Source organism: Furipterus horrens, unplaced genomic scaffold (genome assembly GCF_987537825.1).
Source record: "Furipterus horrens unplaced genomic scaffold, mFurHor1.1.pri manual_scaffold_3, whole genome shotgun sequence".
NCBI classification, from domain to species: domain Eukaryota; kingdom Metazoa; phylum Chordata; class Mammalia; order Chiroptera; family Furipteridae; genus Furipterus; species Furipterus horrens.
Window position 1 is genome coordinate 89,248,586 of NW_028327173.1, and position 16,563 is coordinate 89,265,148.

The 16,563-nt window shown below is 44.2% G+C and overlaps 1 long non-coding RNA gene across 1 annotated transcript in view; it reads right to left on the reverse strand.

The window, feature by feature from the left end:
- The window catches only part of LOC150015472 (uncharacterized), a 204,462-nt gene that overhangs the window by 23,609 nt on the left and 164,290 nt on the right, over nt 1-16,563 (reverse strand). The gene's annotated exons all lie outside the window — the stretch shown is intronic.

Here is a 16,563-nt window from a genome sequence, read left to right on the forward strand (position 1 = left end):
TCCAGGGAGCAACACAGATGCTGTCCCTGCCTTCCTGGAGCGTGTGGCCCCCTGAAACATTAAAAAGCCACCTGTTGGCCAGCAGATACATTTATTCACGTACAAAAACACCTTCATGCCCCCCTGTAATGAGCAGGTTGTCCGTCTACTATCAAAGCCACGCTGGCAGCCCCATCTTCTGTTCCCAGGAGGTGCAGAATCAAATGGTGGGCTCCACAGCCCCTTCGCTGTCCTGTGGCCTCCTCCTCTTCTGCCTGGCCTGTTGCTCCTACTCAGGGGCTAGAATCGGATTACTGAGTTGACTTTATCATTTTCTGGTCTTTTTCTTTTCCATCAAAGTGCCACAACATTAAAGATTAAAAGAGGGGGAAAAAATTCACAATTTAAAAATGGTCATTGCTATTAAATACTATCTGTATATAATTAAACTACTTAGACCAGCAGTCCATAAATGCCTGGTGAATCAAAACTCTAAAACCAGAATCTGAGGTTTTCTGGGTTCTAAAGAGGCAATTTTATAGTAGTATCCTCACCTATGCCCCTAGATGCTCAGGAGAAAAGAGCAGCTGTGGCCTCTAACCACATGCAGGGCGAGCCCGTCATGTACACAAACAGCAAACTGAGTTTCTGGTCCTTCACTGTTCCCTCTAGCGAGACTCATTCCCCCACTCCCTCTCCAGTAAACACCCCTATTCTAGTAAAGGCCCTGCAAAGACTCTGGGTCCGCACATGCTCCACAGCTCAGGACAGCTGTCACAGCCTTCTAACAGCAGGGCAAAAAGGAAGGAATGAGCTCACTTCTTATTTTTCTATAACTCAGCTGTTCCCTTTCCTAGTCTTTGCCCTCTTCTTAAAAATTCAACATCATGTGTATGTGTTTGTGTGTGATTGAGAGAGTTTCAGATGCTATAGGTTTGGGTGAAACAGGGATTTTCATACACGGGGCTAACCTTAACCATGACTGAGTACACAGCAGTTGCACTAAGGGTACATGATTTGAGAGAAAAAGGAAGTGTTTCTCTGGCCCAAAATACATCTGCCCTAGCTTCCTGTCATGGGCCTTACATTTCACTGTGAGTTTCACTCTCGCAAGTTGAGAAAATTGCTTACTGTTCACACGTCTCCTATTAAAATAAAAAACAGTCCTGGTAGGAGAAACGGCCAAAATCATTATCCCTCTTTAACACTCTGGCAGAATATAGTATAGCAACTCGGAAGAAGTTTGAAACTATCCTCTAGGAAGTAGGAGATATTGAGGAGGTGAGCAGTGCCAGGCAGGCTCTCTCAGGTGACCGTCTGTGTGTGCACCTGGGGGTCGGGGGTCAGTGTGTAGAGATAAAGAACTTAATTTACTTCTCATTTTCTCATAAACAGAGTTTGCTACTGCTTCAAAGTCACCTTCAACTATTCTAAAAATTTCTCAATAAAATCCACTCCCCAAAAAATCAATTCGGTTCAAGATTATGCTATGCCTCCTGAACCAAAGAACTCTTGGGAAAATCAGCCAGCTCCAGTTATTTGGTGCCACAAGCATATATATTTCAATATGCTTTTATTTTTTAATATTAATTTTATTTTGTTCATCATCATTTATCCCTTCTGTACCTTCTCCCGCCTCCACGCACCCCCACCCCATGCAATCTCAACCTTTCTGTGTGTGTTGTTGTTGTTTTTGTTGTTTTTTAAGAAATGCCAGTGTCCACAGGAAGCTTGGCCAGGTTAGGGTTCAGGCAAGATTCTGAAGATTCATTTAGGATAGTGTAATCACATCACTCAAAACGTTTGGTTTATAAGAAACAGAGACTCACCTCAATCTGGCTTATGCATATGGGGACCCTGGTGATCCCTGTGACTGCTGAGACCCAGGGTTCAGGCGTCAGTCATGGTTTGCCCTGTCCTAAGCATTTCACCTCTATTTTTCTGCAGTTCTTTCGTCTCTGACATCCCTGAGTATTGACTTCACCCTCCAACAGTCTTTTCTACAATTGCAAATAACTTCACGCTTGTGCAAAGTACAAAACATGAGAGACAACTTTATCTCAAAACCCTGCCATTCATTCTGAGTGCAGTGTTTTGGGTCACATGACCACTCCTGACGAGCCCCATTGACCCTGCACTGATTGGCTTAGCCTTACTCACATGACCTACCCCCAGAGCTGGACTGAAGTTAGTCCCAGGGAACCACACCATACTGAGCAGAAATTGGGGGTGTGAAAGGGGTAAAGTGAGAAAAGGAGAAGGATACTAGGAGTCCAGAGCACATCTAGAATGACACAGTTCTAACTTCACTAGCAACTGTCTTCAATTCTCTGAGCCTCAGTTTCTTCATCGGTAAGTGTCAACAATAATCATACCTACCTTACAGAAGTACTGTGAGAATCAAATAAAACAATGCATGTGAAATGCTTAGAACAGTACCTATCCTATAATTCAGTCAAAGCGAATTATTATTATAAGGGGGTGCCTAGTCTCTTTGGGCTGCTATAACAAAAATACCATAAACCGGATGACTTATACATAATAGAAATTTATACCTCACAGTTCTGGAGACTGGGAAGTCCGCAATCAAGGCACTAGTTGACTTGGTGTCTGACAAGGGCCAGACATCTCATTGTGTGCAGAAGGGGTGAGGGAGCTCACTGGGACCTTTTTAAATGACCTCATCAGCTCACTTCTTATTACCATCACCCTGGGAGTTAGGATTTCAATAAATGGATTTGGATGGGACACAAACATTCAGTCCATAAGAGGTGGGTATTCACCTGTGCAACCGAAACCCTGTTTTCTAATTTACCTCTCATACATTACTGGGCAAAGAGATTTGGGGTCCTGCTCTCACCCATAAGCCTGCATTTCTTTGTAAGTTCTGAAATGGTTCCTTGGCACCTTAATTTCTTCTAAATGTAGCTAGTTTGTTAGACCCAGGGTGGGTTCGTATTTGCTGAGCTATATGCTTGGACCATTAACTCAGAAAAGAATTCAAGGCAAACATTCAGGTACAAGTTTTCCCCCAAACAGAAACATGATAGCTAGGCCAAAAAGGCCTACAAAAGACTATATGTGTAATATTTAATTAAACCTGTTTTCTGTTAAAAAAAAAAAAAAAAAAAAAGATACACATCTAAGACAGGAAGAACTAAATGTAACATCTGCAAATTTAATAATTACGTCTGCCTTCAGAAAAAATAACCCAAAATAGCTGGTGAGAGATGGAAAAGGCCACATCCTAATTTTAGGGGGACTTGTTAGGAAGAGAGAGCTAATCAACTCAGCAGTACAATTTCAGACTTGAATCAGCTACAGTTTTCTCAGAGAGTAAATTGAGTTCCTCTGTCTGATTTCCTGATCATTTTATCTGGCAAACAGTGATTCCAGAGGAGTTTGGAAAGAGCTCTTTTACATCCAGTTAGTAAATAACCTCAGTTGTTCCTTTTGAAACTGAAACCTTCAGCTGCCTTCAAATGTACCAGCCTAAAATATTTTTCTCTCCTCTAAGCCAGCTTTTTTTTTTTTTTTAATGTGTGAAAGAGGAAATTCTCTCCTCCAGTATCGGTCTCCTCACTGCTGAGGAAAAGAATGTATACATCAATGCTATTTTAGCTGAAAACAATGAGTTCTTTCCCAAGCTGATATTTTTATGGATTCTCTGAAACTGAACGAATGATGTAAGAAAAGAAAAAACAAAAGTCCTTGCCATGTAAGGCCATGTCACTTCATTGTGGCTTCCCTTCCTCTTTCACTCAGAAATGGTGGGAGAATATTTGAGAAGAGGCCAGAGAACACTATTGAGATGATCAAAAGGATACTAAATGTTTCTAAATAAAGGTAGACTAAAAAGATTAAGATATGTGAATTGTAGAAAGACAACATTTGAGAAGGCAGAAGAGCAAGAATAATAGCAACACTAAAAAAACTAACAAACTACCAATTATTTGAGCATTTGCTTCGTGCAAGCACCGTGTGAGATAGTTTACCTGCCTTCAGTACTTAATCTCATTAACAGCCCATGAGTGGATAATACAATGACTGCAGGTGCAGAAGAAGAAGGTGGGGTTAGCAAGTTGAGATGACTGGCCCCCTGGCTCCCAGGCTCCTGGGCTCAGCAAGTTGGGACTCAAATCTGTCTGACCCCATCCCAGGCTCACTGTAGCTGAGGCTGCCCTGGCTGTTTGGTTGAAGACTATAAAATAAGGAACACTTTACGGTTTTCATTGTGGGCTTGTAGAATTTAAGTCAAGCAGCAAACAATCTCAAAAACAAAATAGGCTAAAAGGAGTTGGATTAATTCACTGGTAAGAGCACTGCAGAAAAAGAAAAGGACCATGATTTGAGTTCCATTATTTGGAGGAACTCCACTATGCTCTTCAACAAATAAATCTTGGATCATTCACTCTCAGACTCACCTGGACAAATGGACTGGGATAGTCTGGCTTTCTCACTTTCTATTTCCTTCCTTCCTTCCTTCCTTCCTTCCTTCCTTCCTTCCTTCCTTCCTTCCTTCCTTCCTCCTTTCTTCCTTCCTTCCTTCCTTCCTCCCTTCCTCCCTCCCTCCCTCCCTCCCTTCCTTCCTTCCTTCCTTCCTTCCTTCCTTCCTTCCTTCCTTCCTTCCTTCCTCCCTCCCTCCCTCCCTCCCTCCCTCCCTTCCTTCCTTCCTTCCTTCCATAAATATTTGTTCAGGACCAACTACTTGCTGGCCACTGCATTGAACAGAACACAAAATCTAGAACATAGAATATAAAAATGAATAATATATATTATAATCCCTGCCCAAAATCAGTTTATATTTTAGGAAAAGAGAAAAAAGTTTTAAAAATGTCTCCTAGTGGGTAGCCTATGGTAAGTATTATAACAAAAGAGAAGAAGGAGACACTGGTTTGGTGAGGTGACAGACGCGCTGGCTTGATGGTGGGGTGCACAGCTGCTGGACCTCGAAGGATGGGTGGGGCTTTAGCGGTCCTGCCGCCTGAGATGGGGGTGGTCCCCGCGATGATTCCCTACCTTCAGCCTTGGTGTTTCATTCCCGAGGACCAGGACAACTGCATTTCTCTTGCCATTAGGTCATGAACTTCATTTTAGACTAAGTAAAGTATATAATAAAAGACTTTCATCCAAGCACAAGCTTTTCAGTGAATACTTACTTGTGATCCCTGAAACGCAATAAATCAAGTACTTATACGCTGTGGATCTGGATCTCTCTAAAAGTCCACCTTCCCCCCCACCAAAGTGTCCACTAGTCACCCTCCTGAGCAACTCCTTTGCACCCCTCACCTCTTCTCATGCATGACTCATGTTGTCTGAGTCCCCTCTTATGGTGGAAAGAGTGGGGCTAAGCCACTAGGAAAGGGTTCCTGCAAGGTCCCATGGGGATGGGACAGATGGGGGAAGGAGAGAGGGAAGGCCAGCCAGAGAAGGGTGTCTAAACAAGGAGGCAGTGTAGAAACCCAAACAAATGCTCCATGCAGGGAACAGAGATTGGAGGGTTGGGGGCAGGGGACGGGGAGCGGCTGTTTGAAGGGTGGTGAGAAGGAGGAGCTGAAAATTTCAGGCAGACGTGGAGCCCGCAGGAGCCCCTGCGTGGGCCCAGCACAAGGAGGCCCGGACAGTGTAGCGACAGCGCTGGGCCTCTGTGTCCTTCAGCTTCCTCCCACCGCTGCTCCGTCCGAGCCTGCTGTGGTGCTCCAGAAATAATTCCACTCAGAAGCCATAACTTCTACCAGAGTCAGGGTCAGGGTCTTTATAACTGCTCCTTCTACTGTAGTTCATTCAGCCTGCCATGACAAAATTTTCATAGAATAGGGAGCTTACAGACAACAGACATTTATTTGTTATGCTTCTGGAGGCTGGAAGTCCAAGAGGTCGACAGATTCGGTGTCCTCGTGTGGCAGAAGGGAGGAGGGAGCTCTCTGGGGTGTCTTTTACAGCGGCACTGATCTCATTCATGAGGATCCACCCTCATGACCTAATCACCTCCCAAAGGTCCCATGTCCAAATGCCATCACATTGAGGTTAGGTTTCAACATACGACTTTTGCAGGGCACAAATACCTCCCTTCTGTTTCTTTTCCCCTCTCATCTTTTGTAATGAAGTGACCGGAATTGAAAGACATCTTAAGGCAGAAACTCCTCTGTTGGTCACCTTGTGTCAAGCCCAAGCTGGCCAAGTCTGAGCTCTCAGTAATCAATCACTCCCTCCACTGGCTGGGTAACGTTACACCTGGAGTCATTTAGAAAAGGAAAGTGCTTGTCACTCCTGCCTCACTCCCCCGCACAGTGTTTCACAATCACATTGGATTTGCCCACTGTCGCCTCCCACGGTACCAACTCTTTGTTGTGCATGTTGTTGTTTTAACCCGCCTTCACTTTCACACCCCGAGGGCTGTCTGGTTGCAGTTCTTTTGTTGTTGTGGTTCATTTTTCTAATTAGATTTTATTGTTCAATATTTTACGTGTTTTGACTTCAATATTTCACAGCCATAGCCAGGTTTCTAGAATGTTGACATTGGGAACAAGACACTAACGTCATTGCTGAGAGCCAGTGACACCTGTTCTTACTCTCAGGGAGCTTGTTCCCAGAGGCCCTTCACGGCTGGAGAAGCGGCCCTAGAAATGGGGAATTAAAACTCAGCACAACTTTGGAAGGAAATCAGTCCTCATCTTATCCAAGCACATGTGTCATCTCTTCTGCATATTTTAGGGGTGGAAGTAATGACGTTGGCATCACCTTGTGAGTGAGCTCCTAGGGTAGGAGTGGAGCAGAAAGGAGGAACTGGTGTCTTGTGTCTCCACCCAGCCACCCAAATATGTGACAGAGCCCTGAGGGGAGAAAGCTGCAGCCAGGAGCCGAGTCAGGAGCTGCCCAGGATCTAACTTTACAAGGGATTCAGAGAAACTCCAGGGCACCGGTGTCATTTTGTGGGGCCTCCACGGCAATGCGGTACAGGGGCAAGAATTGGCAGCAAAGCTTGGCTGGTTCGATAAACCAAGCAGGACCCAACACAATGAGGGGACGGAGAACCAGGCCCGGGCATGAACACCATGCTTCCCCAGCCAAACACGTAGCCCTGGGAGGAGCGTGCTAAAGAATGAAATAGGAAAGAACGGCTCTTGAGCTGACTCGAGGTGCCCAGAAATAACCAGTGGAGAATGTGAGAGGAGTCTGAAGAGATCTGAAGAGATCCTGTAATATGCAAGTGGAGTGACAAGTCAATGATATTTACTAAGTCGTTATTGGTGGAGTGTCTCCCTATGAACCCACAGACCGACACACAAAGAATTCCAGGTTTGCTGCTGAGCCGGATTTTCCTGCCCTGGTTCCAGAGCAGAACAGGAATCCCATTTCCTTACAAGTACTCCACCCCAGCTGCTTCTGCTTCCCCACTGACATCTGGAAGTCCATTTGGGCCTACTTGTAACCTCCACACTGTCCCCAGGATACTGTGTTTCCTTCTGCTCAGGGACAGACAGGATGTATTGCTCCTGCTGTGATCAGAGTCCCTTCCTCACCATCCTTCTGACAATAAGATCAGGACTCATTGTCTGTTTATATTCTGGACCGAAGCTCAGCCCTCAACCTGCACAGCATATCCAGTTAACTACTCTCAAAGCTAATACGTGGTGCGATCCAGAAGAGAAGTTTCAAACTCGGGTATGTACTGTACAAAGCACTAGACATTTTTATGCACGACAAGAATGAAATTTTTAGAGAACATCGTCCTAGCTCCACAGACAATATGTATAACACACATGTATTAACCAGCTGCTTTAGCTTTCTCATGTCCTTTGCTCTCTAGACTCCACAAAAACCAGATATGGTCTCACCTTCAGGGGATGAGCCAAAAGCCTTATAGCAAAGGTTCAGACTAGTAAGTTAACTGGCAGGTAGTAATTTAGCCGATGAGATGGGGCTGCACGGATCCAGTCTCTACTCCTTGGGCAGCCTTTCAACATGTATGATAGACTTACTTTCAAAGAAACAAATACCTTGTCATGCAGTCAGACCAGGTACCATGCTTGAAACCCCCACTAGGGTGGATGACACCTTCAGAAACCAGAAATCTGAGTGGGACCAGAATCAGTGGCATATGATTTGGCAATAAGGTGACACCATTACACAAAGCAAAAGGGAACTGGTCATCTGGGTGGGCACAGGCCCATGCCCAGACACACTGCTTAGTGAGTGAGTGCATGCTGGATTTCAGTCCTGTCTCCCTTTGTGCAGTACACACCCTACACAACATCCCCAGTGGCCTAGGTCAAACTTTGAGCTCTTCTCCCTCCACATGGTGCATGTTGAAGAAAGAGAGCTGACTAAAGGGAATATTCTGCTTCAGAAAGACATTGGTTTCTGCCTTTTAATTGATGATCCCTGATCTCATTATCACCCTACACTACCTCAATTCCCACTCACCATTACCAACCAAACAAACTTCATTTGGAGACACCCTCTCTAAAATTCATTCTGGCATCAAAACTGCTAAGTGAACCAAAACACATAGGCTTTTCTCTAATCTTATTTTTACCATATCATTTTTCATACCAACTTGGAACTGAGCTTGTTCCATTAGAACAATGAAAGGTCATTAACAACCTTGCTCCATGAAAGCCTTACCCTTATCCGAAATACCATTACATCATTTTTGGAGTACCACTCCTTCCAAGAAGCTGTCCATCACTGATGCCCAGGCTAGGTTCAAGATCCCCCTTTGGGGCTGCCCTAGCACCCTCCCCTTGCCTTGATGGAAGACGACACTAACCACATTCTACTACTGTAGTTGTTTACTTGTTATCTGCCCCCTTAGGACATAAGCATCCTGAGAGAAGAACAAGGTCTTGTTCACCTTTGGACAAATCTCCAACACCTGGTTTAAACTGTTCTTAGATGAATGTATTAGTTTGGTGGGCCTGCTGTTACAAGGTACCACAGCTGAGTGGCTTTGAACAACAGAAATGCATTGTCTCACAGTTTTAGAGGCTACAGGCCCCAATCAGGGTAGTGGCAGGACTGTGTTCCCTCTGAAGGTGCCAGGGAAGAACTATTCTGGGCCTCTCCTAGCTTATGGTGTCCCCAGACATGCCTTGGCTTGTAGATGCATCACTCTGATTCTGCATCTTCACGTGACCTCTCCCTGGCTGTCTTCACATCACCTTCCCTCTGTGCAGGCCTGCCTGTGTGCCCAATTTTATAGGATTATCAGTCATATTGAATCTAGACCCACTCTAATCAACTCATTTTAATTTGATAATTGCTAACAAGATCCTGTTTCCAAATAAGGTCACATTCTTAGGTACTGGGAATGAGGACTTCAACACATCTTTTGGTGCAGATACAATTCAACCCATACAATCTAGCCAACATTTTCATGGGGATAATTTTCCTTAATTCTCCTAGCAATCCAGTGAAGTAGGTAGTATAATTGCCATTATTCATACTACTATAGAACTGAGACTTAGTGAGAGAGCACAGGGCAGGAAGTCATGGAGCCAACTTTAGTACCTATGTGAATGTGTTTCAACACTAGACATCAGGGAGTCGTGGCAGAATGAACATGGATGTGGAGAACAGGTGGAACTCAGCTGAAGTCCTGCCCCTGCCACCTCTGCACCATCCCCTCATCTGTTAATTCTTCATGTCATTTGGAGATACAATGCAAGCAAAACAATTACTATATAATGTCTATTACAGAGGCTGACAAAAGTTAGCTAATATCATAGCATAATATAACTCTAACTACATCTTTCTAAGAAGCAGCCCCAGGAACAGTACTAGAATTCAGTTAGAAATGAAGCTTATGTTTCTGGTTTATCTCTGTAGAGGATAAGGCTTCTCTTGCAAAGTCCACCCATCCTTGTAGCCATGAAGAAGCCACCTGCTTCCTTTTCAGCACTCACCTCCTCCAGCTCAGATATAATATTCTGAGCAAAGCAGGGATGTCTAGGAGCAGTGGCCTGTCCCGACATCCACTCCTCTGGCATGATACTCCATTACCACTAGCTCTCTATACTTGCCCCTTCCTTATCTTTGTCCCTAAGTGTCACTATTTCACAAAGACAGGTAACAATGGGACTACTTCAATGCAAACACAAGTCATGGAAATTCTTTAGAGGTCCTTTCAGACCAAGGATTCACGAGGCAGGAAAAGAGCTATTTGATCTTTAAAAATTTTCTAACGAAGCAAAACCCATATTTTGCTGGAAGTATCTTTCAGTAACTAGCAACCCAATAGTCCTGAAGTTCACATTTCTCCCAATCCCTCTCTTCTTCTTTCCTTTGTGCTGAAAGTTGTCTAAGCTTGAGAGCAGGGTTCCATTGAGAAATAGACGGGGGCTGAGTCTCAGCTCCATCACTTCTGGTTGTATGACCTTGGGAAAGCCTCTTAATTCTTCTGTGCCTCGGGTTCTTCATCTGTAAAATGGGACAACAGTTTCTGCTTCACAGATTGCTGTGGAATATGTAACAGTTTGGGTTTGGTGACACTTGATAAATATTTCTTCTCCCCTTTCCTTTTCCCGTTGAGTCATTTTTAACTGCTTGTATTCAAACAAGTGTGTGTTATCTATATAGAACATTAGAACAATTCTAAATACAGTCAACATGAAAATGTGGACTCTAAATCCCCTGATGCAACTTGCATCTTAAAAAATACAAAGGCGATTTTAGGATGATATCATAAAACATGCTGTTGATGAACAGCGGTGATGGTTACACAGCAAAGTGAGTGTACTTAATGCCCCTGAAAACTTCAAAATGGTTTAAAAAGTAAATTTTATGTTACATATAGTTCACCAAAATATATTTCAATATTTTTTAAGTAAAAAGAAGTTTATTCTGAAACTATTTTCCTCAGTGATCAAGGGAAGAAAAATAGAACCATGAACATTTAATACTGGGCACACCCTTCCAAAAAAATCTAAGTTTTTTGCAAAGCATTCACTAATTTTTTTTTCTTTTTTGCAAAGTATTGTATACATCTATTGAAAATTCTTTGATCTTAAAATTTTGGCAGACATTGATGCTGTAATAAAAACGGGTTCAGAGGCATTGTTTAAATTGTTCTCAAAAAGCTTTGTTCTTTGTAACAGTATCGGTCTCTTTAACAGAGGCTGGGAACTGTTTCAAGTTCTTTATGGGACAGGAAAATATCTCTTATCAGAGAAATACAGAAAGCAAGGCTGTAGGTCCTCCTGAGATTCATAACACTGAGAAGGCTCCCTCCAACAACTCCTCTCTCACTCTTTCCCTGGCCAGGCCTGTGGAGGGGACCCTCACCTTACCACCGCAGGCCCCATCAGTGGCTTTCAACTAGCATATATGCCATGTGAGAAACTAGGTAGGGCTGAGAGTATTAACCAGCCATGTCACTGACCCTGCTGGCTTCCGGTGTGCTAGCCTAAGGCCCTCATAGCATTTGCCTCCAGTCTTCCCAATGGTGCAGAGGGAGAGCAGGTCCCACTGCCCACTGCCATCTTCTCTTGGATCCATCTGTCACCAGAGATGTGCTGGTGGTTTAACAACAGACTCTCCAGGGGGTTGAAGTAGTTACAAATATCCCCACCAGGTCCAATTTCAAGTTACCAAGTATGTAACAATCAGCCTATGAAATTCCTGAAATTTTAATAATCAACTCTCAAGAGCTGGTACAAGTCAGCTTCAACACACCATGACACTCTGACACTCTATCCTCTCCAACATAAAGATAGAAAGCTGCAACAAACTCCAACCAGCTACCTTCCCTGACCCTTTCTTACTATTTTTTCTCTCATCATCTCCCAGTTTAAGAAGGGATAGTTTTCCTCCTTCCTCTACCCAGAGTAGTAAGCCACATAACCAAGACAGGCATCTTCTCTACAGTATGCCAAAACCTCTAACATCTGAGCCCCTCAGGCTTGGTTTTGAGATGCTAAACAGGAGCTGAATATATTAGAAAAATGTTTTCCTTTACCAAAGCTTATTGTTGGGTTGTAGAAATTAATATTGAATATCAGAAGCTGACCATTCTGTTATTCATATTAGATCATTTCTATTGATCTATCTTCAAGTTCACTGACTCTCCTCTATCACCTCCATAGAAGCCCAATCAGTTTTTTGAATTTTGGTTATCATATTTTTCACTTCTAAAATTTCCATCTAATTCTTTTTTCTAATTAGCGTTTTCTATTTTTTGCTCAGACTTTCTATCTTTCCACTGATTTGGAGAGGATTTGCCCTTATTTCTTACAACAGTCTTATCATTGCTGCCTTAAAGCCTTTGTCAGCTACTTCCAACATCTGTGACAGCTTCGCTTTGGCGCCTGTTGGTTCTTTTTCCATGCAAGTTAACATGTTCCTGGTTCTTTCTATATTAAGTGATGCTGGATTATTTCTTGAGTATTTTGGATATTATATTATAAGACAAGGTTTTATTTCAAACCTATGGACAATGTTGTTGTTTTGGTTTAGGCAGTCAAACTACTTTGTTTAGCCTACTGTTTAGGCTGCAGGTACTGACCAGCCTTCTGTCCATGTGGTTTAAATGTCAGTATCATTTTCAAAGCTTTTGCAGTGCTATTCAGATGTGTCCCACATGTGTGCCACCCAGCCTGGGTGCTGGACTGTGGTCTATGGCATGGTTCAGTTCCCAAAGCCTCTGCCACTCTGTCTGGAGTCAGATCCTTGCTGTGCAGTGCAGGGGTGAGCCTGGGAGTCATAGTAACTTTTTGAGGTTGCTTACCTGAGCTCTTTCCTCTCCACGGTGTCCCCAGTATTCCTGGTCCCCTGGGGCTCTTCCTTTCAGTCTCCAGCCATAAGGCTGGGGCTTCACTTACTCTGCCACACACTTGCTGCAACTGAGTCTGTATCTGAGACGAAGCAGTGGAAGAAAAGCAACAAGTATTGAGCCCACACTCTTGGGCCTATAGCTCCTCCAGCTAGAGGGGAAGTTTCCCACTCTCAGAGTTTTGGGGTCCCCTTTGTTATCACTGTTCCTGCAGCCACCTCAGTCTTGCTTAGGGGCTGGGATGCACGAGAATGGAGAAAAGGAAAAGTACTGTGGTGGTTCCCCTCTCTCGAGCACCAGGAGATCCCTCTCTCACTCCGCGAACATGACCCAGGCTGCTTCTCTTGGATCTGTCTCTGGACTTATGCCACTTTGTAGGTTTCAGGCTATGCCAAGTCTAGAAAATACCAGAGGGGAAAATGTAAACTCACCACTGGTTCAGGGGCATACTTCAAGTGCCGGCCCTCTTCCCGAATCCACTTGCTACTATTTACCCTTCAGAGTCCTCAAATAGCTGCTCGTGCATTCTCTCCTGGTGTTGTAGCCAACTTCAGTGGGAGAGGCAAGGTGGAGTGTGTTTAATTCATGTTATCCAGGGCCAGGCCCACCACAAGTAATTAAAGAGATCTTTCTAAAGCACAAATCTGGCTTGTCACTCCTCTGCTTAAACTTCTTTGAAGCCCCCCACCTCATGCCCTCAAATCCCTTCATCTGCAAAACTTGCCTCATAGTCTGGCCTCCCCGCCTGCCTCCAGTTTCCACCATTCCCACCTTTCACTTGACTCTGAAGCAGCACTGAGCCTCTTGCGGCTCCTGGAGCCACAGCACTCTCCTTCCCCGGGACCTCTGCACATGCTTCTTCCTTCCCCCCGACCGTGCAGGTCCCTGCTTCCTGGCTAATTTCTCATACATCTGAGTTGAGATGTCGCTTTCTCTAGCGCACTGTTCCTATTCCGCGGAATGGAATCGCTTCCTCTGCAATGAGCTCCCGCTATATTTTATCACAGCGGGTTATCACGTGTGCTGCTGTTGCTTTTAACCTGCCTCTCACTGTCTGCGCCGCTGGACTATGAGCACCTTGCAGGCAGGCACTGTTTCCTCCATTTCCTAATAGAGGATGTGGAACACAGTAAGTTCTCACAAACATCTGTGGGACTGAGCTGTGTCTGTGCCAACAGTGCCTCCCGATAAGCAGATTTCCTACCCCTAAACTGTGCCCCCCTGGCTGAGGCCCCTGATAACTCCCTGCCATTTGGTTTTCTGTCAACAGTATGCTCCACTCTGAACTTGAGACTCCACCCTGGATCCTGGTTTGCGCCTCTCCAGACTGATGCTGCCTGGATCCCCAGATTTCCAGCTGATCTTTAGACTCACGATGACTGAGTGCTGCTTCCTCAGATGTTCACCCCGTGACCTCAGTCAATATCTGTGGAATTGAATTGTATCAGTATCCACAATGCCCCTGGAAGTAGATTTCCTCCCCCAAACCTCTGCCTTTTTTGTCCAAGCCCCTGAAAACCACCAGACACTGCTCACGTGGACCATGGGCTCCCGCTTCACTTCACCACTCACCCCATCTGCCTGCCTGGACCCAGGCAAATCAAAACATACCTGAGGTCAAGCTGTATATGTAACTTTTAATGTTCTAGTAGCCACATTAAAAATAAAAAAACGGGTGAAATTAATTTTAATAATATATTTTATTTAACATGATATATCATTTCAACATGTAATCACTATTTTTAAAAATTACCAGGGAAATATCTTACATTCTTGTTTTCATACTGAGTCTTCAAAATCTAGTCTGTATTTTATACTCACAGCATGTCTGTGTTTTATACCCATCGCATGGCACAGTTTGGACTAGCCTCATTTCCAGTGCTTAATGGCTGCATGTGACGAGTGGGTACCGTGCTGGACAACATGTGGCTGCAGATTGGGTGTTAATATTAATAGTAACAGCTAATGCTTACTGTGTATTTACAACATGTCCAGCACTCTGAGCCTCTAAGACTTTTCATGCATTATTAAACTTAATCCTCACAGCAAGTCCAGAAGCTGGGGACTGTTTTAACTCTATGTGGCAAAGGAGAAAACAGTCTCACAGATCAAGCACTTGCCCAAGGTGACACAAGCAGGTCAGTGGCGGAGTCGAGGCCAGACAAGGCTGCTGTGTCTCCAGGCCCATGTGTTTGCCCATCCCCCCACACTGACTTCTAACCTATGACCACTTAGTAAACATGGAACTTGCTAGCCCTCAGATGCCACACACTGAAAATACACATGAGGGTTAAAAATACTACGGATAATATGGCCAAAATGTTCTTATGAGTAAATTTATGTTTTGAAAGTCATCAGGGAGAACCACCATATCCTTCCAGAAAATACCTGCCCCTGTACCATGGCCAAAGAGTGGTTCTGGGTTGAATCAATGACAAGTCTGCCAAAGCATGAAATTTATGGTGTCCTCAATCTTTGCAAGCTTCAAAAAGAATCAGTTTAGAGGAAGTTAGTTTTCAACAGATTTGGCAGACAGTTAAAATCAAGCTGGTTTCCTTCTTAGTCCCTTCATTCAACAAACTCAGTTACCCTCTGAGGCCAATGCTCTTAGCCTGGCACACAGGAAGCAGCGGGGGGTGGGGGGGTGTCGTTAGCTGCTTTCTTACATGTTATTTTCAAAGACTTCTCCATGGTGAACATAAGTGGTTTCTTTCTCTCGTTCTTGCCAAGAGGGACACCCTCCTAACAATAAGAAGGTGAGATCTATCTACTACCACCCTCACCATATGGAATAAATATTACCTTCCTGTAATAGTCTCAGGTAATTAAATTTTTCTTCGTGCCATGATTTATCCTCTGGGAAATATTTACTCCTTTAACCTTCAGACTTTACATAGAAAATGCAGATTTCTTTTTTCAATTAGAATTAAGTTCCATTTCAAGGAACAGAAAAACAAGCAGTGACTTATACAAGTTAAAAGTTTATTTCTTTCTCTAGTGGACCTAGGGGCTTGGGTTTGCTTTATTTTGTTGCTTCATCATACACCATAGATGGCATCTGTCTCATGGTCCAAAAGAGCTTCCCAGGTCCAGTCATTTCATCACATTCCAGCCAGCAAGAGAGGAGAAAGGGCCAAGACAGAATAACTCTCTTTTTAAAGGACCCTTCCTGAAAGGTGTATATATGGCGTGCACATACACCACATTGACCAGAACACAATCACAATGCCATCCAAGCTTCAAGGGAGGATGGAAAATGTCCTCTTTGCTCTGAGCACCTTTAGCAGCAATGAGAAAGTGCCTCTCAGATCTCTGACCACAGGGAGTGTGATTGCCCTAGAGCCCCCACCTACTGCACTGTTCAACCCACCAGCACCATTTGCAGTGAGATCCTGCTTGTCACAGGCTGCCCCCAGCCAGTGCTGAGTGCATCAGGAATACTAACACATGCAGGTTTGTTTCCAGAAGCCCATAAGACTTCACTGATGGGCAACATTGGCTGGAGAACTCTATGAACTATCTGTTGCTATAGAAAAAATTATACCAAAATTTAGTGGCTTAAAAAAAACACACATTTATTGTATCACAGTTTCTGTGCGTCAGGAATTCAGGTTCAGTCTGTCCGAGTCCTCTGCTTCAAGAACACTCACAAGGCTGAAATTAAACTGTCAACCAGGGCTGTGGTTTCATCTGAGGCCTGCCCAGAGAAGGATCTGCTTTCAAACCCATTGAGTGGCTGTTATCAGGATTCAGCATCTCACGGGGCCATTGGACTGAGGGCCTCAGCTGTGTCCTGGATGTGGGCTGGAGGC